Here is a 26,775-nt window from a genome sequence, read left to right as displayed (position 1 = left end):
GCCTCTGCAAGTCCATGGAGTATTTCTGAGGGATCTGAGAGAAACAACAAAAAGTAATCCTGTTATCAGTGGGCTTAAACTGACCATGTAAATTGCCTGTATGTTTGCACCTACATGGAATCATTTTAGAGATCTGCAAATAAAAAAGTTTTTGAACTCTGTGACCTAGAAGAACCTCTGATTTTATTTTCTTTGTATAGCTTTTCTTCTGAGTACCGTTTGCCTCCAGCCAAGATCTTGCCATCATCCCCAGTCCCTAACTGGCTGTAGGATTTCTGCTGTGGTGAGAAGAAATATAACGTGTCTATCCCAAGTTAGTTTCTCCACCAAACCAATGGCAAAGTTTACCTTTGGAGCAGCAGGCAGAAGACAAGGACTTCAGGAGTGCTGGTGCTGTTTACCTCACTATCCCAACCCACAGTGTTTCCTCAGTCCCGCTCCTGCTCCTCCCCATTGTTGCTTCTGCCTACTTTCCTAGTAATCTCTCCTTGATGCTATGGCTAGATGAAGCTTTTTCACTGTTTTATTCCTAATCATTCACGTAATCATAATCTTTCTGGACAGCACTCTACTCACCCATCCACCCTGTCTCTGGTGTTAAAGATGTCTGAGGTATTGTAGAAGATTCCTCTACAAACGAAGATCTTCTCAATATTGCTTTTGGCTTCACAGCTATTGTTCTGGTCATGATATCACTTTGCATGCTCAGTGCAGATTACTGTCAACTAGAATAACCCATCATTACTGACCACCCTGCCATGGTTTAACCTTCCAGAGGCCATCACTCCCATATGCATTGTGCAGAAGTTCTTCACTACTTATTTATGGGAATGCATTTCCACTTTTAGTTTATGCTAGATAAATGCATGCATTTAGTGCAAAATTCTGCTTTGTCCTGAGTATTTTTGAATATGCAGAGCTCTTTGAGTGTTTTGGAGTGAAAATTATGGTGGTGGGTACAGAATTTAAAGCAAATCCGGTCTGCAATTAAACACAAACCCACAGCAGTAGCTGCTGGACTGAGCTCACCATGTAGTTTCCAAACAAGCTGACAGCAGTAGGAATCGTGGTTTATAAAAAGCTGCCAGCAGTGCTGAGCTGGTGAAGAGAAAGAGGAAGCTACAACGGGAAAGAGAAAAAAAGCACAACCAAAGGCAACTTCACTTCTCTGCCTTTACTGTTTTTAAATAGATTTGGCTCTAAGTTGCTGTTGAGGGTGCTGTGAAGAACAGTGATAACCTCATAAACTGAGAGCCCCACAATATTTATCCCTTTCTGAACACCACCTGCAAATCACATCCCAATTCTAAGGGACTTCTTTATGTTTTTGTGCATACATGTGAGAATCTGTGCGTGTATGTAAGTCTGAATATACACTATGTTACCAAAACTATTGCTCAATAGCATGCCAGTAAATAGAAGTTTACTAGAACAGCTTTTGCCATTTTTCTCCTCCTTTGCACGATATGCTGAGCTGTTCTCCTGATGTTCCCAACCACTTCAGGCTGTGGATTTCACTTGATTATTCTTCTTGTCCTATGAAAAGCGAAAGACTGCTTCTCATCCTCAAACCACCAGTAGCAGGAAATCATCTAAGGCACTATTGACTGCATCGTCTTGTACTTGGTGTTAGGACTATGGGAAGGTGCTCTTGAAGAACGCAGTTGGGGATTGGGGCACAGACTGACTCCTTTCACTTTGGGAAGGAAGTCTAGCTGATCAGAGGTTCTCTAGCCAGAAGGAAAGCCTTCTGTGAGGTTATATCTTATTACACATGCTAAGCCAGGTGATGGAAGATATGCTGCATCAAAGGGAGAATGTAACTGGAAAGCTAAACCCAGAAAGCAGAGGAATAATGTGAGAAAGGCTGATGATTAAAATTAGTTGGATTAGAATCTCCTTTATTTTGTGTCACTTTGGGATCGCAGCTTTGATTCGGTGTATTTTAATTGAGATGGGAGTAACTTTTTGTAGAGCTAGTCAGAAGACTTCAGGAAGAAGAAAACTTTGCAGAGGGAAAGACCTTAGGGGCTCTGCAGGTTAACCGTTACACTGTGTTACGCTGTATAGTTAGCTCTCTGAAAGAAGGACCTGGCAGAGGCTCTCTGCATGTTCATTGCTCTGAATCTGAACACAGAGAATCAAAATGAAAACCATACAAAGATGTCATAATCTGTTTCAGTAACAGTGCTAGTCCTAGGAAGAGGGCTGCCATTGGTATGTCCTAGAAGAATTGGGCATGATCCTTGAGGATAAACTGGGGACATGTTTAATTTGCAGTCAGCCTATGTTGTTGCAGAACGGGTCACAACACTAGCCAACTCTCCTCTGTAAGTGGGAGGCAAAAGGCGGTAACAGAACACATGAACCCCATGACTTCCCGGCAGCTAGAAAGCTGAGCGTAGTTGCAAAGGGTTGTTTAAGCACCCAAACTTTATAATAATGATTTTTTTCCCTTTATCATTGACTTTTTGGCACCAAACCTATTAGCACATTTGCTTGTAGTGCCTAAGATATCAGTATATACCAAGGTGTTTTCAGCTCTGGTGCTGGAGCCCTTTATATTTAGCAATCAGCTATGAGTTGGTAGTGGGATCTGCAACCCTCTCTGTAACATTAACATTAAACCTTCAAGAGAGACAACGCTAAAATTACTTCCTTTCACAAGTTACCTCTTGACAATGAAAGGATGGCCTAATGGATATGTATTCTTCCTCAGAATCTCCTTCAGAGAACATTCCCTATTTCTTTCCATTCCCATTTTGCATGAGGTCAGAAGAGACCAGGTTTTTCTTTATGGCCAGTATGTGTAGGCTTGGAGAGAGACACTGTATAGCTCCCTTTCCATCTGACAAATACACTTAGTTCTTTTGCAATGTGCACAAGCCTGGGATCACTCCCAGCTGCCTTTCTGCTATCATGGAAAGAAAGTTTCCTAAATATTTTTCTGTTTATTCTCCTGATCCAATCAGTTCTTAGAAAGATCAAAACTGGATGTAGTTACTCATAAAACCGTGATTCCTGAGACAAGAATAGCAAACAGATCCTCAACACCTTCACGGTCAGTCATCACCAAATGGTCTAGATATGTTTTCAAAGAAACAAGGACAAATTTTTCACCTTGACCCTGAAGGACTACATCTGGCTTGGTGTTGGGAACATCACTGATGAAAGATGCTTGAGTGAAATATAAAAAATAATCCAAATCAGGAAGTCATTATCATGCTGTTTCAACAAAATTAAATGTAAACCATTTTCAGTGGGGTTTTTTTCAAATAAAGTCTTAATCCATTCCAGATTAATTTTCAAAATCTTTATTCTTTACATTTTTGAAGCAATTAATTCTTAACTTTTGAAACTAGATATGTTAGCCTGTAGTCCCTGTAAGTTTAAAAGGCATTATATTCTTAAGTCTGATTCATGTTTATTTTCCTGTACAGAACCACCTCCATTTTGGAAACCCAAACATCTGATGAGTCAAATTTTGTCAAATCTGTGACAGTCTGTTTATTTACCACTTTTTTGTCAAAAACTATTTATTGTTGTCTGAAAATAAGCTCTCTTGGCAGATCCTCCTTACAGGGTAATCTTGTGACAATAAAGCCTCATACAGGAGTAACTAAAATAGCTGCTAATCTAAATGCCAGTGAGTTTACAGTCTCTCAGGGATTGTTCCATAAGCTTTATTGCTATGTGTTATGATGCTAAACACACACCTTAGACATTGAGGGCCTATTATTCTCAGAATAATGCTAAATAGTTTAGAGGGCCACAGTAGGATTATCCAAACCGCAGCGTGCAGCAGCTTCTTCAAGATCCGCCAGACAAACAGGTATACCTACTTAGTAAGGCACAAAGAAGAAACTTCAGCTCAGCCATGGGTCCAGCCATGCCACTGTGTGTCACATACCTCCCCCAGGCATCAGTTTGAAGAGCTCTGCACAATAATATATTGTTCAGGATAGACATGCTTTATGACAGTTTATAGCACACTGAAAAAAATCTCCCCCACAGAATTTGTTTCAATCCTAGGACAATTTTCTCACAAATCCTGTCAGCCAGCATGACCTTCCTCTTATTTTAGCATTTTAGCACACTCCACTGAGACTAAAACTGTTTTCTCAGCCTGTCTTAGATGTACTGCATTTGCATTGCATTACTCTGTGACCTGACTGCCAGATTAGATGTTAGATTTGGGGGAGACCTCTTCTAGAATCTGTAGTGAGGACTCCAGTGGTCATCTTCCTAGCAGTCAGAAATTTGTCTAATTTGACAAATTCTAAGCTAATTTGTCATTAGGGTATCCACTTGGAATCAATATGAACAAAACATCTGAAGTGGTTTTAAAGTGATTATGTACTTCTGCAGTTTCTGGTTCTTCTATTTTTGTGCACGTGGATCCCCAAGCCACTTTCTTCCTTCACATTTGTTATATGCCTTTTATCAATGAGATGTTTGATTTGTTGTGGAACATATGGCTATTAGGACAAGGTACTACTTTATTTTTCTTCCAGCTATATATATAAAGGGCACACATCCTGCTCAGTACCAATTGTTGGACAAAAAATTTAAGGCCTCTCACACATAGACGTGCACCACAAGTATGATCTACATTCACCAGCCTTGCACAGGTGAGGAATTTTTTTTCTTTCTTACAACAGAGCCTCGCCTTCTCTGGATATTGATAAATCCATAGATGACTTATCTCTAGATTTCGTGTATATATTTCAGGGGAGCATGTTTATTGTATTTGACTAGACTGGAAATGCAAGGAATTTCTGCAAAGTATTTCTTTAGCCATTTTTCCCCTGGGTCCAGTTTCTTCAAATTACATATAAAACTTTTCATAAAGCAGTCAGAAAACATACCTTGGAACAGTTTGTTGCTGAGCTTTGCTACTCCTTTCATATTTTGCAGTGGCTTTGGTTGTATCTGTCTTCAGCATATGCTTCTGCTCATATATAGAAGCTTCTATATAGAAGGGAGTCAAAGAGGTTTCACCCAGGCTAGGAAGGTTTTTATTTTTTTATTAGTTTCTTATTACAGTGTTGAGACTATATTACTTGTTCTCCCAGTTTGATTAGGAAAGGAACCTGAAGAGCAAGAGTAAAAACAAGATGAAGAAAAGGACTTTTATTTTTAAAAGTAGTAGTGTCTTTTTATGGACCTCTTACATAAGAACAGAAGCTCTTGTTCTTCTTCCATATTCTGTACCATTTTATCCAAATTAAAAAACTTGTAGGTTTGATATACAGACACGGTCTTGGTCCTGAGCAGAGAAAAGAGGTTACCTGGAAAATGAGAATTGGGCCCTGAATTCCTAACTACTTCTTTTTGAATTGTCATCCAGCCCAGCCCTGAAACTTCTCACAAATATGTTCTTTTATGCAGTGATATGAATTTGTTAAATTCTGGGAAATTCTGTCACCACAACTTTTCCTCTTTAACAGACTTAAGATTTATCTAACTGATAGCTACAAGCTCAAGCTTGTATTTATGCTCGTAGCACCTGATCATCTGAAGTGAAAACACCAATGTTATATGAAAGGACAAGACTGCAGACTAGCAGTGTCTGGGGTGGACTCTGCTGATGATTATCTCTGTGGGAAAGAGTAAGGTATCCAGATTGCCCAACACTGCATAGGCATGATTTCCCTAGAACTCCCACATCCCACACTTTGCTAGTGCTGTCCGCTGGTGTTGATCAGTCTGTGTTTATCAAGCCTTAAGAACAGAGGAGTAGGATTGGTTTTAGTTAACTTATTCACGGGCTTCTGCTGGAGCACAAACCATGGGCACAGTGCATCATCTGTTACCATAATGCAATTTAGAGGCTCTTTCTGTAAAAGCCTGCTGTTATTTCATGTACGTTCCTGCTGCTGATAATCAGTGGATAAACAACTTTCATAACAACACTGCAACCCCCCCCAACCCCCACCTAGCAGTCTGACAGTTGACTTGATGGTTAGCCACGGACTTGTAGCAGTCCTGAGTAGCAAGTTTCCAGATAGCAGCCTGCCTTTCTGGTCAGTATGGGCTCTGTCACTCATGATATGTGGTTCCAAAGGACTGGGCAGGTTTATCATATAGGTCTGCAAAGATCTGCTTCCTCATGCAGAAGTTTTGGAGCTGCTGATGTACATCAGTAACTGCAAAGTGATGTGATTTGATCCTCGGTGTTAGTTCAGTTCCAGAAAACACTATTGGACATTTTGGGAAAGTTAGTATCATTCGTCATGTCATCTAAAATGATGGACACTGAGAAATCCATAGATGACATATCGCTAGATTTTGTCTTTTTTTACCACCATCCACATCCATTTTACCACCCTCCACATCTTTTAGCATTGCATTTCCTCTCAAGTTCCACGACCTGTCTGCACCTCTCTACACTGCTTCTCCAGTTTGTGAACAACGCAGCTGAGCTTATTGCTCAGGAAGGAATTGCTCTGCAAGAACCATGCTAGCTCCATATTACTGCAAACTGAGCTGCATGCCAGACGATCAAAGATGTATGTGATTGGGGACTGCAGTCATTCTGCTTTTAAAGCCAGGAAGGAAAAATAAATAAGTTAGTTATCTTATAATTCACCATAGACTGATTCTCAGAAGAGTTTTGCTCAGTGGTATGGTAGGAAAACTGGGATGTGCCCTTTCTTATTCTAGTGTTTTATATGCAAAACCCTATGTAGATACCACTAAGCAGGCTTGATGAGATTTTCAGAAAAGAATCATAGAATCATAGAATAGTTTGGGTTGGAAGGGACCTTTAAAGGCCATCTAGTCCAACCCCCCTGCAATAAGCAGGGACATCTGCAACTAGATCAGGTTGTCCTGTCCAACCTGACCTTGAATGTTTCCAGGGATGGGGCATCTACCACCTCTCTGGGCAACCTGTTCCAGTGTTTCACCACCCTCATTGTAAAAAATCTCTCCCTTATATCTAGTCTGAACCTACCCTCTTTTAGTTTAAAACCATTACCCCTTGTCCTATCGCAACAGACCCTGCTAAATAAGCCTGTCCCCATCTTTCTTATAAGCCCCCTTTACGTACTGAAAGGCCACAATAAGGTCGGCCCAGAGCCTTCTCTTCTCCAGGCTGAACAACCTCAACTCTCTCAGCCTCAGCCTTTCCTCATAGGAGAGGTGTTCCATCCCTTTGATCATTTTTGTGGCCCTCCTCTGGACCCACTCCAAGAGGGCCATGTCCTTCCTGTGCTGAGGGCTCCAGAGCTGGACGCAGTACTCCAAGTGGGGTCTCACCAGAGCAGAGTAGAGGGGCAGAATCACCTCCCTCAACCTGCTGGCCACGCTTCTTTTGATGCAGCCCAGGATACGGTTGGCCTTCTGGGCTGCGAGTGCACATCGATGGCTCATGTCCAGCTTTTCATCCACCAGTACCCCCAAGTCCTTCTCGGCACGGCTGCTCTCAATCCCTTCATCCCCCAGCCTGTATTGATACCAGGGGTTACCCCAACCCAGGTGCAGGACCCTGCACTTGTCTTTGTTAAACCTCATGAGGTTCACATGGGCCCACTTCTCGAGCTTGTTCAGGTCCCTCTGGATGGCATCCCGTCCCTCAGGCATGTCAACCCACCGCTGAGCTTGGCGTCATCTGCAAACTTGCTGAGGGTGCCCTCAATCCCACTCTCTATGTCATTGATGAAGATATTAAACAGTACTGGTCCCAGTACGGACCCCTGAGGGACACCACTTGTCGCCAGTCTCCATCTAGACATTGAGCCGTTGACCACTACCCTCTGGATGCGAGCATCCAACCAATTCCTCATCCACCAAAGAGTCCACCCATCAAATCCATATCTCTCCAATTTAGAGAAAAGGATGTTATGGGGGACTGTGTCAAAGGCCTTACAGAAGTCCAGATAGATGACATCCGTAGCTCTTCCCTTGTCTACTGATGTAGTCACTCCATCATAAAAGGCCGTTAGGTTGGTCAGGCAGGACTTGCCCTTGGTGAAGCCATGCTGGCTGTCTCGAAACACCTCCTTGTCCTCCATGTGCCTTAGCATAGCTTCTAGGAGGATCTGTTCCATGATCTTCCCAGGCACAGAGGTGAGGCTGACAGGTTGGTAGTTCCCAGGGTCTTCCTTTCTACCCTTTTTAAAAAAATGGGTGCAATGTTTCCCTTTTTCCACTCACCACTCACCAGGGACTTCACCTGACTGCCATGACTTTTCAAATATCATGGAGAGTGGCTTGACAACTACATCAGTCAATTCCCTCAGGACTCTGGGATGCATCTCATCAGGTCCCATAGATTTATCTATGTTCAGTTTCCATGGGTGGTCATGAACCTGATCTTCTTTTACAGTGGCAGGGACTTTGCTCCCCAGTCCCCAGCGTGTGGTCCATTCACTTGAGAGGTGTGGAAAGAGAGGTTGCCAGCAAAGACTGAGGCAAAGAAGTTGTTGAGTACCTCAGCCTTGTCCTCGTCCGTTGTTACCAGCTTGCCAGTCTTGCTCATCGGGGGGGGTATGCTTTCTTTAACCTTCCTTTTCTGGCTGACATACCTGTAGAAGCCCTTCTTATTATTCTTTGCATCCCTTGCCAAGTTCAGGTCCAGCTGCGCCTTGGACTTCCTGACCCTATCCCTACACAACCGGGCAGTGTCCCTATACTCTTCCCAGGATACCTGTCCCCACTTAAACTGCCTGTGCATTTCCTTCTTGCCCTTTATTTTGACCACCAGGTCTTGACTCATCCATGCTGGTCTCTTGAATGTGAATAAAGAAATGGACGCTTGAAGGTAGAGGCACTGAGCCAGGTCAGGAAGATATCTAACGGTGTGTCCTCTTTTCTTGCATTCTCCAGCAGCGCCAATGTCTTCATCTTATGAACTGGGAACTCAGGAATCCTACACTTGAGCTCAGAGAGCTTCAGATTAAATCAGTGAGTGAAAAGAGGAGAAAGTGAAACAAGTGCAGCATGGGGAGAGGAACTCAAGCTCTTTCGTATTCACTTCTCTCTGAAAACTCAGGGCAAGCCCATGACAAAAATTCAGAAAGCAAAGGGACATTAATCCATATTGAATATTTATGTAAAACACAGTCTAAGATTATAGGGGACCAGGCAAGAGTAGGAGGGTGTGAAGGACCAGGAAATGCAAAACGATGTGCAAATATTTGGGAGTATTTTAGACAATTTAGCATGTGGTTCAAATAGATGGTTAAAAGCAGAGGTGTTAGCATACAGGTAATGGAATATAAAAGCATTCTCTAGTGTGTTAAATGCATCCAGCACAATGTAAACATTTGACAGTCAGTTGGGTTGAACATGCGATCACTTTGAGGCATGAGACTTACAATACGGTCAAGGAGTAACAGAGCTATTTGGTTTAAATAGTAGTCTCTGTTCCTCTCTGGGCTGTCTCCAAATGTCAAGAGTGACCACACATCTCTCCCCAGGAGGGTCCTACCAGTCCTTCCTTTTACCACTGCTTCTTTCAGCCTTAAGAGAGATTTTCTAGGCTCTTATTTTCTCACTGTCTCCTTTTCATTTTGTGTAGGTCTTGTTTCCAAAATGTAGACCTGGCATGGCACTGAAGACAACAGCAAAGAATTAAGCCTTTAATCATGCAACTATCTGGAGCAGGCTGGGGAGCTTGGATCTGAACTGAAACAGGTTAAAAAAAAATCATATTAGTTTGCCAAAAACATCCAGTGCTGTAATGGATAACTTAAAGCATAGAGGAAAGCTTAACATTTAATTCAGTGAGCTTAGTGCATGGTAAAATGCACACTGCCTCATCTATGCAAGATTTCTCAAGCATATTTATTAGCATATGTTAGCTAACAGGTGTTAGCATCAAATTTCTAGACAATCTGGAGGCCGGTGTGAGTCTGGAGCTCAAAGTACAGTATGAATTTAACTGCTTTTTCTCTTTGTTTTGTTGTTGTTGTTTTGTTGTTGTTCTTGCAAGCAGGTGCTTCAAATATTCATTTCAGTTTTGACAGTGTCCTGCTCAGGGAAGCATCTTCTGTAATCCTGGTTACATTGTCGTTATTTGTAAATAGGTATGGAGAATGTCTCATATTGATACTGAAGTTTTAATAATAATAACTGGATAAAGTTGTAACAGGATTGATTTATTCTGCATCTTTTATCCTACATCAGAGGATTTTTTTTTTCAATTTTTTTCCTTTCCTTTCCTGTCTTTTACCAAAAACTTCCCTTCTTTTACCAACAAACTGAATTTAGTGTATCCTTGAACCCTGCAATGGTTTGAAAGATTATTGGTCAAAAGTCTGTGTCAAGGTAGTTCTGTGTTTCAGTAACCTTCCTGTCCATCTACTGTTACTGACTTGTGGTTTTATTAAAAGTCTCATGATACTTCGTGTTTTTTATATTAAAAAAGAACATATGTCTTGATCTTATTGCAGAGAATGGGGTGTATCTCAAAGAATGGAAATTAAGTGAACAGAAAAAATCTTTTCCAAAAGCTGTATGATTTTTTAACTAATCTCATGATCTGTTGTGGTCTGGCTCTTGATTTTTGACTGTTTGGCATTCTGGGCATTCCCCACCCTCTTCTCAATGCATGAGCAGGTAGCCCAACGCCACCAGAGCTACGAGTTCCAACTCTGGAAAGATTCGGGATTTTTCTATAAGGATAGGATGGTGATTCATTCTGAGCTCTCACAAGACAATCATGCAGCTGCCCCTGTTTCAAAATCAGCAGCCCCGCCAGCTCGTCTCCATCAGCCTTGAGAAAACAGGAAGCACAACGGCCACCACAGGAAGTGGTGCGCTCTTACACCCACCCCAAAAACTTCGCTGCCGAACCTATTGCAAAATGTTAACAGAACACTGCAGGGTACACAGAGAAAGAGATGAGAAATCTGCTGACTTTTGGGTGCCTGTGCAATTCCTGGCTTCAGTTTCTCAGGCCTGTAGCCTAACTCAGTCACTGACACGTCCTGTGTTTCTCAGACATTGTAGCTTAAATCCCCTATAGTAGGATGTTCTTACCCAGAATGTGAAGACTTTTTCTTAATTATTTTGTTTCATCCCCAAAATTTGTACAGAAATGTGGTAAGAAGCTTCTTGTCTGGAGGGCTGACAGACTGAAAGATAGAAATAGAGAAGGTGGAGAGGACTGTGTTTTGTTCATCATGATTAACTGTGTACTCATTTCCTTGGCAACATGGAAGAAACGGGTGTTTTTAGGGTGGAGATTTATATGTGTATCTTGTGATTTGGATGTTTTTCATATTAAACAAGAAAAAATATTTCTCACACTCATGGTTGCAGAGAAAGGACTGTACCATAACATTTCAGAGAACAGAGATGCCTTCTGTATATAAAAGGAGGAGCACAATTAACTGCTCTAAGTAGGAAAAACCATTCCTTGGGGGTGCTGTGGGGCATGGAATAGAACTAGGAATGGCTGAAAGAGAAGAACAGGGTGTTCCACAACAAGCAAAGGAAACAAGAGAGATGCAACATGCAAAAAGATTTGAAATTTGAGGGTTTTTTTGTTGTGTTTGGGTACTAAAATAATCTTCAACATTTGTTCTGCAAAATCAAAGGGGAAAAAATGCAAGTTTATATGCTGGATGATGGGCAAGTAAAATTTTAGTACAGGCTTTTAAATTAAAAAAGCAGGATTTGTGAATTAGGGAAGCTGCTGCAAAAGAAGTGCAATAATAAGAAGACAGGAGAGGATCAGGAATGGAAGATGATGTTAGCTATTGAGACTAGATCTAGGCATTATTTATCTGCTAGATGTTTCATTTGTCCAATAAATGCAGATTTGAGAATCTGGTCCTGGAAACCAAACTATTTGTAAATTCTTGTTAAATTCTCTGAATTGTTTTGTCAACAGCTGAAGCTTTTGAAAACTGGAACTTTTTCTTTTTTTCAAAATTTAACAAAAATTGAACTGAAAAAGTATGTCATTTTGCTTTGAAACAAATGTTTTATTCAACTCATAATTAAGTCTTGGGGGATTTCCATTTTTGTAAGAAAATTGTAAAAATTATTTAGAGTGAAAATTAATTCCCTAACTTTCCTTTTTAATTTTTTTTTCCTTTTCCTTTGTTTTGATTCAGCCAGTAAAAGTCAATTATTCCCGCAACTCTAACCAAACTGAGAAAAGCAGTCCTATTCCTGAAATCTGGTCTTCAGCATTACTGGAAGATGGAGAATATTAAGAGCTATATTGCAAGAGTGCTGAAAGTCCTACACAGAGAGTAAATGTAGATTTGAAGACCATGTCATCAGAACATTAGACAAATATCCCTAGAAAGTTGGCTTGGTTTTACTAAAGCAGCAAAGTTGTATGTAGAATCTTTAAGCAATCTTGCCTGGATTTGGATTACAGACAAGTATCTTATTCAGCAGAGTGGATAAATGCTTTATCTCTTTGTGTCTCAGCACTAGCTCCTAAGTGTCTTCTTTCTCTGTCACAGTTCAATTGATCTTACTTTAATGGCAAATGGAAATGCAGTTCTACCAAAAATAAATTGAATATTTTACCTGCTGCTGCTACTATGGGGAGCCTTCTACCCAGATTTCTGTTCTCCAAATTGCTTTAGAATGGAGTTTATAACACTTTCAGCACAGCTTACTTTTGAAAATACTTAATCTGAGATGAAAACTTCATAATACTTCCTTTTGAAGTAACTCATTCAATACAGATTGTTTCTGTTTTGCACAGTCATTCAGCAGGCAACTTCAGTTTATCTTGTAACTCCCCTCATTACGTTAGCTCTCTTAACAGCACACACTTTGGAATTTTTCTAAAGCTCATAACTGGTTTTTTTCCTGCCATGAAATACATTTTCATTTCAAGTGTGCACAGAGATTAGCAACATGACTAGTTCTAATATTAACATGTCCATATTCTCTTCATTTTGATCTAACATCTCTCTCTTCCTGCTGGTTATTCTGTCTGTTGGCTATTTTCAAATTTCTAAAAATATTAAAATCATTAAGTTTACTGGACAGAATACTGCTGTGCTGTTCATGTCTTTTCTCCTGAAAACTACAATACAGTTATCCTTTTCTCTTGGTGGCAGACTAGGCAAAATATACAGCTGATCCTGTTTGTTTGTAGTAAAATGTCCCAGTTCACTCACTTGTCACAGATTTTTCCATGGAGGGCTTAATGAATTTTTGTGTGTGTGTGTGTGTGGACAAATTAGCATATCCTTAAACTCCAAGATATGTCTTACCACTCTGCCTCCACACAAAAAAAATTACTAGCTCACTTAAATTTGAGGTCTGCATTGAGTTCTGTCCCTTTGGGAATATTGTGCATGTACTTAAGATTGGACTTCGGGGACTCCATCTCCTGGGCATGTAAATGTGAAAAATATCCTGTCCTGAGCAAGAAAGAGATCCTTATCATACCTTTTACTGTGAAAATCTGTCCTGGAAACCAAACATTCAGAAACAAACTATTCCACCAGTTCTTCCTCATTTACTTTATTCAACTTTGACTACAACTCACAATTTGCTTCCAGATGTTTTCCAGAGGTCTGATGATTCATCTCAACCTGTTTCTAGCTTAAGATTTATTAAGACTGATTTTTTTCCTTATGACCTATCCAAAGAGAGTATTATTAACTTCTGCAGATAAAAATTTAAGTTCTGAGAGGAAAAATCACACATTATCATCAATTTTCATTGCATTAAAACACAGAGCCAATGAAGATGATCAGGGAAACCAGGGGTTTTCAGTCCTCTTAAACTTTGTGTGCTTATTATACTAGATCATGCTCTCTGAAATTTGTACCTTATTAGTGGTCTAATATGCAGTATGAAAATAATCTAATGTGTGCAGCAAGAAATAGAAGGAAAGGGGTGCATTTTATGCAAATGAACTCAGAAAGTGTTCAGGACTAGTGACTTTTAAGTGCTTAGGAAGCTGAGAGATTCTTGTACTCAGAAAGACTTTTTCCATGCTCTCAATGGAGAAAGCATTGATTGATTAGATTTGACATAACCCTTCGCAAGTCAAGTAGGTACAAAATTGCCCTTAAAGCTAGAAAAAACACCCTCGGTGAACAAAGGTATAACTTGTATTGAACTGTGTCATGTGGGTGCAGATTGGAAAAGGGAAAATGGCAAGCAGTCTTTAAAATGCGGACATGATCAGTGTTTTGAAGAACAAAATCTGTCCTACAGGAGGCTAAGTTAGTTACATTTGATTACGTAAATAATCAATAATAATTTCAATCAATTACTTATTACTATTTTTTCAGAGACACCTTTTTCAAAATGCCAAGCTGCTGGTATCCCTCCTGCCTGTGACTCTGCCTGGGCAGTCTCTGAGCTGGCTCCTCTGTTTTCCTTTCAGCTGTTGTTACCAAGATTATAGAAGGCCTCGGGTAAGGACCATAAATGCGTAGCTTTATAGGCCTTTACTGAGAGTGAGAGGAAGCATCATTTCTCCAGTAGCCATTCTATAACACACATTTCTTACTTCAAAACCATCTGCTTTGATTTTTTTTTTAAATTTGAAAATTACTCTGCACACTTCACTCTGTCCCTTCATTTGTTCTCTTATATTCATTGGCAAGGTAATCACTCTGGTTGTTCTGTATCTATACTGTATTTTCAGCAGTCAGCAGCTTCTTTTAACCACTCATAACCTAATTTTGCTACACTAGAACTCTAGAACTCATTTTGTAAAATATGGTTCAGGTTTATTTGGTTATTTTGTTGTTTGGTTGTTTGTATTAATTGACAAAACTGACAGACCAAAAAAGAACTGGAGCAATGGAGAAAGAGAAAAATGAAAGGAAGGTTGAAAGCTCAAAACACAGTTTCATCACTTTCAGACTAACATATATTTTAGTCCATCAATTTCTCAATTCAACCTTAGGTGAAAACTTATTTTTTATTACATTAATTGGAGCATAATTTTGTTTAATTCAAACTCTGTTTACAGTTTCTACAGTGTGAAAGGGAAACAGTTTGTTTTCTTCTTACACACTTAAGACTTGATTTTCATAGGTCCTGAGCTCTCTTGATTTCAGCTGCAGTTGTTGGAACATTTAAACTACTAGATATTTTACCAATAAATAATCTAATTCTCTTCAGAGCTGCATATGATCTATAAAGTATTTTATAGGATCAGTAGTACTCTTGAAGCTAAACCAGAGCAGAAAAATAGTTTCAGCTTTTCTTGATGTAATCAGAGCTTAAGGGAAAAAGCATCATTAGCTTTATTTATTGCTTAAAGCAAATACTTTAGCTTTGCTTTAATAAAATCAGTATCTAAAATATGCAAATTGTGTATTTTGAATGACAGAGGGTTTTTAGATGCCAATTCCATTCTGGTGCCACCAAATTTTCTTAGAGGGAGTAACTTCCTTATGTCACGATTATGTGACAGAGCTAGAGCTATGTTCAGGATAGAGCTGACCTCAGAGAAAGAGCAGATTTTTGTTTATCTTCTTTGTGAACTTTTTTAGCAGCTTCAGCCTTACTTAACATTATGCTTTTCCCAGGTTTCAATTACACAGATGCTTACAGTACTTTTTCCCTTTGAGCAGACAGCTTGAGTCTGAATCAGATGACAGAATGGTTGGACAAGGTTGTCCAAGGACAATGTTTGTTCGGCTCTGGACATTGCAAAGGGAGAGACTGCAGCTGCCGTAGACCTGCCTGGTAAATCCATACTTGGTTATCTATAGCCCTCAGGAATGTAAGAACTTTCCTTACTGCATAAAACTTCAGAAGATCAGGTAGAAGATTTTCCTTAAGATGGGTTAAGGACCACTTTGAGGAGATCAGCTCAGATCTTCTCTGGTTTTCCAGCGTGTCCTGTCTTATTTTTAATTATTGTTTTCCACTAAAGAGTTAAAGATTGATTTTGGTGCAGCATCTTCCAGAACCAGAACCATTAGTTTCAGTCTCTAGCCTTCAAAACCATCAGTGTTGATCTCTATGATTATGTGCAATGAAGCTGGGCTTCATTTAGGATTTACATTTCCTGGGAAGAAAAACAATTAAGGCTTGCATGAAGAAGGGGGGGGGGGGAAGATAAAGCAACTAGAACATTTCTACTCTGCATTTTTTCCAGTTGGTGATAAGCTTGACTGTATCTCTCCCCCACCCATGCAAACATTGAGCTTTGTTTCTGTAGGTCACAAATGGCATGATTTTGCATTTCTGCCTGCCTGCTGGTTTGGGTGAAGTAAAGCAGTGGGGCTTTGCAGAGTGGGACAGCTGGGTGAAATGCTTCTTGCTCTCTTGATTCTTTCTTTCTCTTTCAAAGTGAGTTGCACTAGTCCTTGTGGGAAGGAAGGAGAAGATGGTGGTTTTGCACAAACATTCTCAGTGACTGTTCTTTTCTTTGGCAATCTTGGAATTTCCCTGAAGGCTTTTGTTTCTTGCAGCTCCTCTGATATATTTTTTTCTTCAGTTTTTTTCTTAAGTCTCTGAGCCCCAACCAAACTTGGTCACTCTCTTTCAATAATATAATAGAAAACTAACCTTTGACCCATCCAGACCTTTTGGAACACCAGTGCTGTAATAAACTACAAAAAGTTGTGGAGGTATGGCTGCTGCTTGCCTCTGGTAGATGGATTTTATCAGAAAAGGTAGTGCTGATTTGTATCACTCAGCCACACCAAGGTTATACAAAGAGCAGCAAAGCCCCAGGAGCATAACAGTCGGTCTGCTCTTAACCTCAACCTTTATCTCTCACAGCCAGCTTCCTTCCCACACCACAAGCACCACGTGTTATTTTACACTGAAGCAACACTCAGCAACTGAGGTCTGTCTGCCCAAAGAATGGAAAGGGAAAAGGAGGATGACATGAACACAAGATGGGTGGGCAGCATGAGGACTAACAATTATGGAGCAATGCTCTTACAAACCGGTGCCAATCTACTACCTGCCATAGTGTGTGAGCTTTGGAGTGCTGGGGATGGGCTTTTCATCATCACTAATTTCTTTCTGTCTCAAGCTGTTATCTTCACCTCTAGGTGATGAGAAGTGAATTTGACTAACAACTGATGAATGAAATGAGAGAAAGCTGAAGGAATCAGAGGGTGATAGCACCTGCTTCAGTCTGCCGGAAGGCACCCATGACTAAAACCAGTGCCCCCCGCCATGCCCCAGGGGGATATATTCATTGTACCCGGAGGTTGGTGGCAGCTCCCATAAGGTTCCATCACGAAAAGGTCACATCACCACGCATCTGATTTGAAATTTGTTGAACCCCGCGAATAAGTAGGGAAACTGATTGTACTCTTTTATGCATTTCCTGTAAATCATGTCTACAGGGGGAAGAGTGGTGCTTACTGGAGTTCACAAGGAGTGAGGCCTTCTAAAGCCTTTGGCAGGGGATAAATCCCTGAGCATATGTGCCTGGAGAACAAAAAGAAAACAAAGGAAAACCTAAAGCCCAAGGGTGAAAGTCTGTCTGAGTAAGAATGTGTTGGCATTTACTATTTAATATACAAACAGGACAGATACTTGGTTGTTGAGGGTTTGTGATCAATATGTTGCAGAAATCAGAATAGTATTTCTCACTCTTCATCTCCCTGATCTGCAACATAAAATGATAAGCCGTTTATAAACATGAGATGGGGTAGGCAAAAAAAAACCCCCAGAGACAGCTGCACAGACCAGCAGCTGTGACACACACAGGAAATTTGGATGGAAAGAACCATTAGTGCATTGAGACCATCTCCTCGCCTGTTAGCAGGGCCAGCCCCCTTTTAGCAGACTTTGAAAAAGCAGCTCCTTCATGACAGATGTGGGTGACTTTAAGATTTTGTGCTTCTTAAATAACCTCTCAGGGAAAAAGCCTTTTCAGATACCAGTCTCTGCCTCACCTTTTCTAATTTGAACTTATGTCCATCCTGCAACAGAAATAGGCCTATCCTCTGTATTTGAAAGACCTTTTTTTTTTGCTCTGTATTATCCAAATAATGATTGTTCCTTTGTTGTTGTACAGCAGGTTCAATTACATGACAAAGCCCATCCTAGGATAGGCATATGATGACTAGGAACAGCTATTTTGCAGCCAATTTGTTGAGTGATGGATGTGTGTCTTAAATGTTAGAGGAAATAAATAGCAGGCAAGACTGTACATGCCTCTTGGCCAAAATGCACATCTCCCATCAAGCCTCAAATATTATAGTTTTGCTTTGCAGACCATCTGCTTATCCTCTCAGTCCCTTAGGAATGGAGAGTATTAAACAGTTGATAAACACAAGTTCAAATTTTAGAGACTTTATGACAAGTCTGTATTTGGGTCATCCTGATTTTCTGCTGATAATCTGACCAATTCCAAATTAATTCTGAGGAAAAAATCCAAAGTAAATGTTCCATGTGTAACTGGATAAATTTCATGGCCATTCAGTGTCCAACAATATTCTATCCAAAATTAAAACCTTTTATTTTATCCTATTACAAACTACTAAAGATACTCAATGGAAGATTTTTGAAGGACCACAGCTGGAAAACTGCTAATTGCATTGGCAAAATAAGAGCTCTGAAGTCTCGTCTGGCTCTTAAGTCCAGTCTATCACCCTCCCCATCTTGCCAAACATAGAAAACCATGTGTTTTCTGTCAAAATCCCACAGCAAACCATGTGGAAAACAAAGAGCTATAAATAACTCCTCCCCAACATGAAAGGTGACTAATCTGCTGCTTCCAATAATATCACACTCCAAACCCCAAAAATTTTCCTTTGCCTTTACCTGTCTTTGTATTAAAGCCACATTGCTGTGCTCTTTTCCTGACCACCTCCGTCTTGAGATGTCATCCTACGACATTTGGTGTTCTTTTTCAATCCTCAAATACTTGCAAAAATGTAACTTTAATTACCTTTAACCCCTGAATTACTTTTGTGGAAAGGTAGATTTCATAAAATAAAATGGAATTGCAAATGTTAACATAGGAGAGTATGATCCACTGTTTGGGGTCTGGCTTGTAATCTAGGATACTGGGTTAATTTTCTGGCTCTTTGACTCATTAGCTGGCCACTTGCACTCTCTATGCCTTTATTTTCCCCTGTCGGTGATGGGGTGGGGGGGGAGGGGGAGTACATGTTCAGTACCTTGTTTGAAGTAAAATACTTCACCTAAAGAAGAGTAAAATGTTTTGAGATCTGTTGATTAAAAAAAAAAAGGCAATATAAACAGTAAATGCTACTACCACAAAGAAAACTCAGCTGAAACTGTATTATAGAGCTTAAAATCCATACAGGTCTGGGAAAAAAAATACAGGGAAGGATTTCCTCCCACTGTCACTGCTGTCACTCACCCTTTATCAGTTATGGGGCATAAATCACCCACTCAGTCTTGAATCTGCCTTACATTTAATGGAAATACGGTGTCAAAAGCAGTGTTGTCTTTACTAAACATATGCTGATTATTTCAAAGGGAGGATAGTTCAACAGCCTATGACATTATAGTACAGTTCTATAAACTTTCAAATAATAGTGGTACAACAGTATGTTTTCTCAAGAGAATTGGGATGGATATGTTTGAAACTATGAGATACATAAAGCACAATAGGAAAGTTTATGCAGAGTTTTAAGGTCTGTTTTTCACTAACCACTTAGTAATGACTAGGTAAGTATTTTTAATTTTGTACTGTGTTTTAGTGTGCTATGAGACAAACAATGACAGTTGAACTGAGCAAGGGAGATGATTTCATTTGTTGTTAAAAAAGAAATTTTTCACATGACCCAAGTCACACAGTTAATGTAAGTCACTAGCTGTATTTTTTTAATTTATCTTCTTTTCTCTCCAATAATTTCTTCTATAGGTTCTGTCATTCATTTGTTGCATTTGATTTCAAGTTAGGTTACAAGATTTTTCTTGCATGTGTATCATTTCATCCAAATGTTGTTCTCACCTACTGCTAAAATAATAATAGCAACAATAACAATTTTGTAATGTGTTGAAAATAAATGATTTGTGTTGGCTACAGTATTTCATAATTCCAGAGTAGTTTGTTATTTTGAATTTATTATGTATTTTGATAATCTTAGGGTGAGTCATAGTTAGTGGGGAAGACTGTCAGTAAATGAAGAACTGAAATCTTTATTGCTTTTCCATATTTTCTTTTTGAGTACAGCTTTGTCTGTTTGTTAGCTGGTTGTAAAATAAGAATTTGGAAGAGAACAGCAGTGGAACAGTATTCCAGTGAAAGAAATTACAACTTTCTTTTCATTTGTGAATGAAATTAGTTCTTCTCATTTGTGAATTTTCCTAGATTTTTCTAACTGATGTCACAGTTTTAAATTGAATTTCTGCAAGAGATCTATAGGTATCTTTTCCTGATACATTTGTTTAGACAGTCAAAGTCTGGAAGTTTCCCCTGCATACTTTAGCAAATCTATATGGAGTCTATGTATTAGTTTAAAGTAGGAAAGTTAAATCTCACTATGCTACGAAAATATGGCTTCGAAAAGCATTTACCTGCACATAAAAATTTTAAATGCTTATGACTTTATACATAGAAAATTGTCATCATTATGAAGGTTTTTGGATGGCTTGATAATAATCTCTTGTTTTCCTTGTGTTTTGCCATGCCTCTCAGACTTCCTCTTTGACATAACTTACCCTCGTTCCCTGTATATTTTTAATATCTCCTTTCTCTGTAACTTCTTGTCTCTGGGTATCAATGTCTCCCTGACTATAACCATGGCTCCCCCTGCCTCTTTCTTCTCTTCTCTGTGTCCTTCTTGTGTCTCCCTATGTTGTCTAATGCTTTCCAAGTCGTTCTATTCCATGCATACCTTTCCAGGTACCACACCATTTTCTTTCCTCAACACTCTGGTTTGTTAGGAATCCAGTTACAATGCTGAAAAGGCAAACCATAGTTCAGCTCCATCTACAGGCTTAGGAATAAAGCCTGTTGTAACTAAGCACCCTAACAAAATATTTTTGCAGTGCAAATAAGTCCTCTGTGTGGGAGGCCAACTTTTCAAATGTGCAGTATATCATTTGAAAAATTCCCTTGGGGCTCTGACCCTGTAGGCAAATCTCTTAGAAACTGGTTCCAAATGGCTTTTCATGGTGAACTGTCCAGACAGTGTCTGCTCAGCAAGGCTATCTTTTAGCAGGCCAGAATCAAATCTTGGTTGTGTTTGTACATGTATTTTATCCTAGCCCGAATAAGAACTCAGCCTGCTTCACCAGAAGTGCCAGTGCAGGAGGAGCTAGGACAAAAATCAGTGACTCCATTTTGACATGGGCAGGAAACAATGAGAGGGAGGGGGCCTTGTTTCTACAGCATAAATAACATTTTTGTGACTCCCATATCATGATTCAGCAGCTCTGATGTCAATTTACAGTAACAAAGGAGACGGGAGATGGTCTGTGTGGGAAGGAGTGTTGACAAAAGCATCTTGTACAACTTCCTCTGGGCTCCTCAGCTGTGTTATCAGGGGTGGGCAGCTGTGTAGGACAAGCCCAGCATTAGGGGAGCAAAGCCCCAGACTGCTGAGAAGAGGTCTGTGGCAATAGCAAGAAATGAGGGTGGTAGATAAGCTTTCAAACTCAGGATCTGTGATCTTTGTGGGGCCACTGGCTCTGCCAACCAGCAGATGCACTTGCTCAGTGTAAGTAAATGCCTGTGCTGGAAAAAACACGCTGTGCACTGTTCAGAGCATACCCCATTTCTGGTAGTGCAAAATCTGTGAAGCTCAAAAATACAGGATGAACCTACAAATGTCATGGTTGGTTAAAACATTTTTAGATCCTTGCAATATTAATTTGGGGTTCTCTTTTTTTGTGTTCAGATTTTTCAATTTTTTCAGTTTCATGTTTTCAAATTTTTCAAGCTGCCTGATAAAAAACTTCTGAAAGAAAGAGAAACTGAGATTCCACAGGACCTCTCACTATGCTGAGAGGTTTGATTTCCAAGAACACAAACCAAAAGATAAAATACAAAACATTTAGTGTAAAGTTGTGGGGAAAAAAAGGATTTGGCAGTACTGTATCTCACAGCTTTTCTCAGCTATCTTTTCTCTATCACTATTGTATCTGATACTGTGCACATCCACCTACACTAAGATCAGTTTTCTAGACCTCATCTTTGAGATGCTGTGCCTGCATCGCAATTTTCTCCTCCTAAGATTTACTTTGAGTTGGTCTCTGCACAACCTTTCTTGCTGCTTGTTTCCTTCTTCTAATCATTCCTCTTGATGTCTCTGCTAAATTTACTTCTGCCTGCACCTTTGATCATAGCACCAGGAAACCATTGCTGTGTATCAGATTGCTCATCTTGGATGTTGCGTGTGAATTGTTCTGTTTAACCAAAACGTCAAGTTTCTCAGATTACTGGTAACAATGAATGTTAGTTGAACTTCAGTGGCAATTCTCTTTGCTATTCTTGTTCTGAATCCTCCTCCATAATAATGTCTGCCACTGAGTTTCACTGTTGCCTGTGGCACTCCTACTATTGCTCCAGTCCTGGGCTTCTTTGCCAAAAAGAAAAGAAAAAAAAAGGGTTTCCCCCACCTACTTTGAAGTACTTCAGATGAACTTTGCTATCAATTGCACTTTTTTTAGTGCCAGCTTTATACAGCTTCTGTCACCTTAGACAAACAGAAATGGAAAAACCCTGATCTCATAGTTTTCTTCCGTCTTTGAGAATGTATTCCATAATGCAGCATGTCAGATTGCAATGTAGCAGGAGATGTTCTCCCTGGTCTTCTTACAGAACTGTTTCTACCAACCTACTGAGTAGTTTTGTATTTTACTCAAATGGAGACTGCATAGATTCATCAAGAGTCTGGAAGGAGACTGTAAACCACTGACCTCTACACTGTTGTGGCCTCCTCATTAGAAGAAAACTGTAGGACTAGGCTGTAATACCCGGACTTAGAATTTGAGTGGTGAATACCACTAATGGATCCTCCTGCGTTTAAGAAGCTTGAGAATTTAATTCTGTCTCTGCTGGCTTGAGATGGGCATTGTTGTGAATCACAGTATTACTGCGATCCTTTTGGATCCTTTGGAGATCCTTTTGCACTCCATGAACACCTTCATTACAGGGGCCTGATATTTAACCCTTTCTGCACATCATGCCTTAGAGTGTAAACACTAATCTTACAACTCTGCCAAATGATGGCTACTCCACTTACAGGGTATGTAGCACTGCACAGTCTGGAGCCTGCATCACCCGGGGTGAGTGACAGCACAGGTCTCACTACTTGCAGTAGCTGAGAGTGTGAATCTTGGCACTAGCGTTCAGAATATGGACCTTACTAGGGAGGGATGTAGATCTCACTCTGTGCTGAAAATGAAAGTGTGAATGTTGGTTATAAAGCATTTGTATGCCTGCAACACTGATATTGAAACATCCATACTGAACTGCAGCCTGTCCTCTGTCAACTGAAGGGCAGGAACCATTGTTTGGGCTGTACCCTGGAGATATGAAGAAGATGTGTTAGGTTGTAGAAATCAGAGTTTTCATTATTGAGCACTGAAGAACGCAAGAAAACCCTCTTTCATGGTCAGAACCCAGCATTAGCTACATTTAGATATAAGGTAAAGACCATGTATCAAACACACAACACATACCGATACCCAGCTTGGCAGGGTAATATTGTGGCCTCCTTATTAAAGTCTGAAACCTCAGCAAAGAACAAACCCTTGCTGGTCTTCTGCTAGAGGTCTAGTTCTGCTAGACCTTCCAGCACTATTCGTTGTTCTATCATATAGATTTCCCTTCCTTTTCTCGCTTACATCTGTTAAGACTAGGTAAAGCACCTTTTCAGGACGAATCTCAGTTCTAACTTCTGTAAATCTTCTATGGCTCATCTGCCATATTTCACTCATCTGCCCTAACTTGCTCTCTGGCTATATCTTTCCCAGACCAGGCCCGTCTTTTTAATTCTTTCTCCAGCATGACACTGAAATCTGCCCAGATTAAATAGCACTCACCAGGCAGTCCATTTATTCCTTACAAACACTAGTAAAGTGCAGTGGGTCAGACTGAGCTCCCAGCTGGAAGTTGCACATCTGTGCATGGAGGCAGGCATAAAGGAGTCCCTGGGGCTAGCGGACAAACTTGTGGTGCACACAGAGTTAATATGCTGACAGAAACACTGAGGTTTACATCTGAAAAACCAAATATAAAAATAATATGATGAGTAAGACTAAAATTCCCTGTTCTGAGCTTCCATGGGGCCAGCTCCCTTCCCCCCCATTCAGGGCTCAGCAGTCACTTCTCCTTTTCTGCTGTGCCTTGCAGAAATGTGTCCTGGGATGAGTCAGAGCAGGACTTCCAGGCAGTAGCATTACTGCATTTGGCTCCCACCAAACAGCAGGCAGAAATGCCTACTGCTGGGGCCTCGCAGCTCCTGTCATACACTTAGGGGGCTCTCCCTCTGATTCACTTGTTACCCCTTGATACTGTATTTTTCTGAATCGGAGGATCATAGAAAACATTAGGTTGGAAAGGACCTCTGGAGGTCACTGGAGGAGTCCAGTCTCCTGCTCAAAGGTTCACAATTAGATCAGGTTGCTCAAGGTCAAGACCAGCTAAAATTCTGAAAATCTCCAAGAGACGCCACAGCAACCTTGGACATCTCCTCCAGTGCCCTTTTTTTTTATGTGCCCTCTCTAGAGATTTTGCTGAGGCCCTGGTACCTTCTCTTTGCAGTTAGTGCACTTTCAGGGCACCGTTCATGTCCCACCCTTTTTCAAACACGAGCTTCTGACTGTACAACAAGAAATAATATGTTTAAGAACATCCTGGGGACAGAATGCAGAGAGCACTATTAGGTGTGAGGAAGCATGAATTTACTAAGCTGCTCTGATCCCTTTATCAGCAAGTTTCATGGTGGAAATTCAGCTGCCAAAATGTCTTCCTAGGAAAGAACACCCCTGTGCGGTGGCCAGGGAGCCAGAGTCCTCCGGAGGGTCCCCTCCTTCAACCAAAGCAGTTGCTTGCCAGGCTTTCATGAGAGACTCAGGGCCTAAATCCCACTGAGGCTGTGCCTGGCTAAAGGAAAGTCTCCCACAGTGCTGGGGTGACCGGGGGAAGGTTTAGCACCATCGCTGGGCTTGGGGTGTTCCTGTCCTGCCAGCACACCACCTCATCTTCATGGGGAGAGGCGACCAGCGGTACAGCCGTGCCAGCCTCACTCCCCAACCCTGATGGCACACAAAGCCCAGGTACCGCGCTGAGCTGTAAACGGCGATGGCAAAACAAGTCATTACCAAGCTCTCACTGTAAGGTGCTGTGTAACTCCCAGCGGCATTTGGGTATTTCACAAAGGCCACTCAGGTAGTATTACCCTTGGGTTTAATCGCTTGTGTCCAGTAGCTGTGTGAAAGATCAGGTCTAATCTACCAGGTTATAGCTTCTTCCCTGCCCTGACGCTGGTGAAATTCCCTGTTTCCCCACTGAAAGCCGCTTTAGCTCAAACCCCGTCAGGGAAAGGGGAAGTTGGTCCGGGCCCAACGATGTCGTTTTGCAGGCAGGTAGCACCTCCGTGCGGGGGCTCTGCAGAAATACAGCTCTGACAGGATGGCCGCTTTCCCCAGCACGGCCCCGAGCTGCTCCCCGGCACCTGCGAGCCGCGAACTCCAGAAACCTCAAGAACCAATTAGCCATGTGAGAGCAACTGATCTTCATTTGTCCTTTTACATGTATTCCGTCTTTTGTTTTCAGCCTGAATGCTCTAAACGGCTTTTTCAGATTGGTGACCCAGCCAATAATGCACTACTTCATCGATCAAAGTAGGACTTTAAAAAATAATAATAACAACAATTAAAAACTCAAAAGTAGTGCTTTTAAAATCAATCTGTTTGCAGCATTTGCCATTAATTGACCGATACTTTTGAGTGACTGAGTTTTTCAGTAAACAAATTATTTGCCCAAAAGATGTGCCAAGCTCCACTGATATCTCTTGGCTTTTGTGGATGCACAACACGCCGGCCTTCGGGAGCTGTGCATGAGGTGTACCCCATGCCTCTGTCTTCACGGATGCCAGTGAGCTATAATGCGTTCGCATTTTTTTTCTGGAAAGCTGCTTTGATTCCACCATTGCCCCACTCTGGCAAGAAAGACACGAGAGACCACAAAGATTGTAAGCAAGGGCAAGCGTTGGAGACGCCCAAGTAAAGACGTCAGAGAGTCAAGAACATCAGTTACAAGTCAAAGAGAACTGGATATATGGTGACTGGTTTTGTTAGTCTGCCTTTAAAAGTGATCTGTTTTTTGTCTCCTCAACTGAGGAAATAATTCAGTACAGAATACAGAAACCTAAATGTCATTTTCCAAGAAATGAGGTTGAAGTGGCTCTGTGGCTTGCGGGAGGCAGGAGAAGGTCCCAGATCCCTGCTCCAGTCATCTAGTTGCTATTGTGACAAAATACTAGCTTTTAGACCCAGCCTGCTGGACTCTGATTTTGCCATGCTGATCTCTAGACTATCACTGAAGATTCACTATACAGCCACCAACTGGGAAAAAGCTCCATCTGATGCACGGTGTATTAGGCACCTGATGACACAAGCTACTGAGTGCACATTTCGTCCAGAATTCTTCCCGTGTTGGCTTACGGCGGGATGTCATAAAAACTTAAAGTCTTGGAGTGAAATCCTACATCACTGAAGTCAAAAGCAAACTCCCAGTCATTTCTCTGAGACCATGATGCCACTATTGACTGCAATACTCCGAAATTCTCAGTGGTTTACCTGAGGAGGTGCCTGTTGTAACTGTGATGATCACAGGTGTGATCCACCAGCACTGGAGGAAGGCTCAGGAAGGCTGATGATAGTTATGCAGGCAGCAGGAAGGCGGCTGTGGAACACAAGAACCAT

The 26,775-nt window shown here is 40.9% G+C and overlaps 1 protein-coding gene across 2 annotated transcripts in view; it reads right to left on the bottom strand.

Moving 5' to 3' along the window:
* SPI1 (Spi-1 proto-oncogene) overlaps positions 1 to 26,775 on the bottom strand; it is a 55,272-nt gene that overhangs the window by 27,111 nt on the left and 1,386 nt on the right. For both annotated transcript variants that reach the window (XM_072863900.1, XM_072863901.1), the window contains one exon: positions 26,650 to 26,755. The gene's annotated coding sequence lies outside the window, so the exon portion shown is untranslated. The remainder of the gene's footprint in view (positions 1 to 26,649; positions 26,756 to 26,775) is intronic.

The sequence above is a fragment of the Ciconia boyciana genome, chromosome 6 (genome assembly GCF_034638445.1).
Source record: "Ciconia boyciana chromosome 6, ASM3463844v1, whole genome shotgun sequence".
In the NCBI taxonomy this organism is placed as follows: Eukaryota; Metazoa; Chordata; class Aves; order Ciconiiformes; family Ciconiidae; genus Ciconia; species Ciconia boyciana.
The sequence above is the reverse complement of the archived record's forward strand: the minus strand, read 5'-3'. Positions and strand labels throughout refer to the sequence as shown.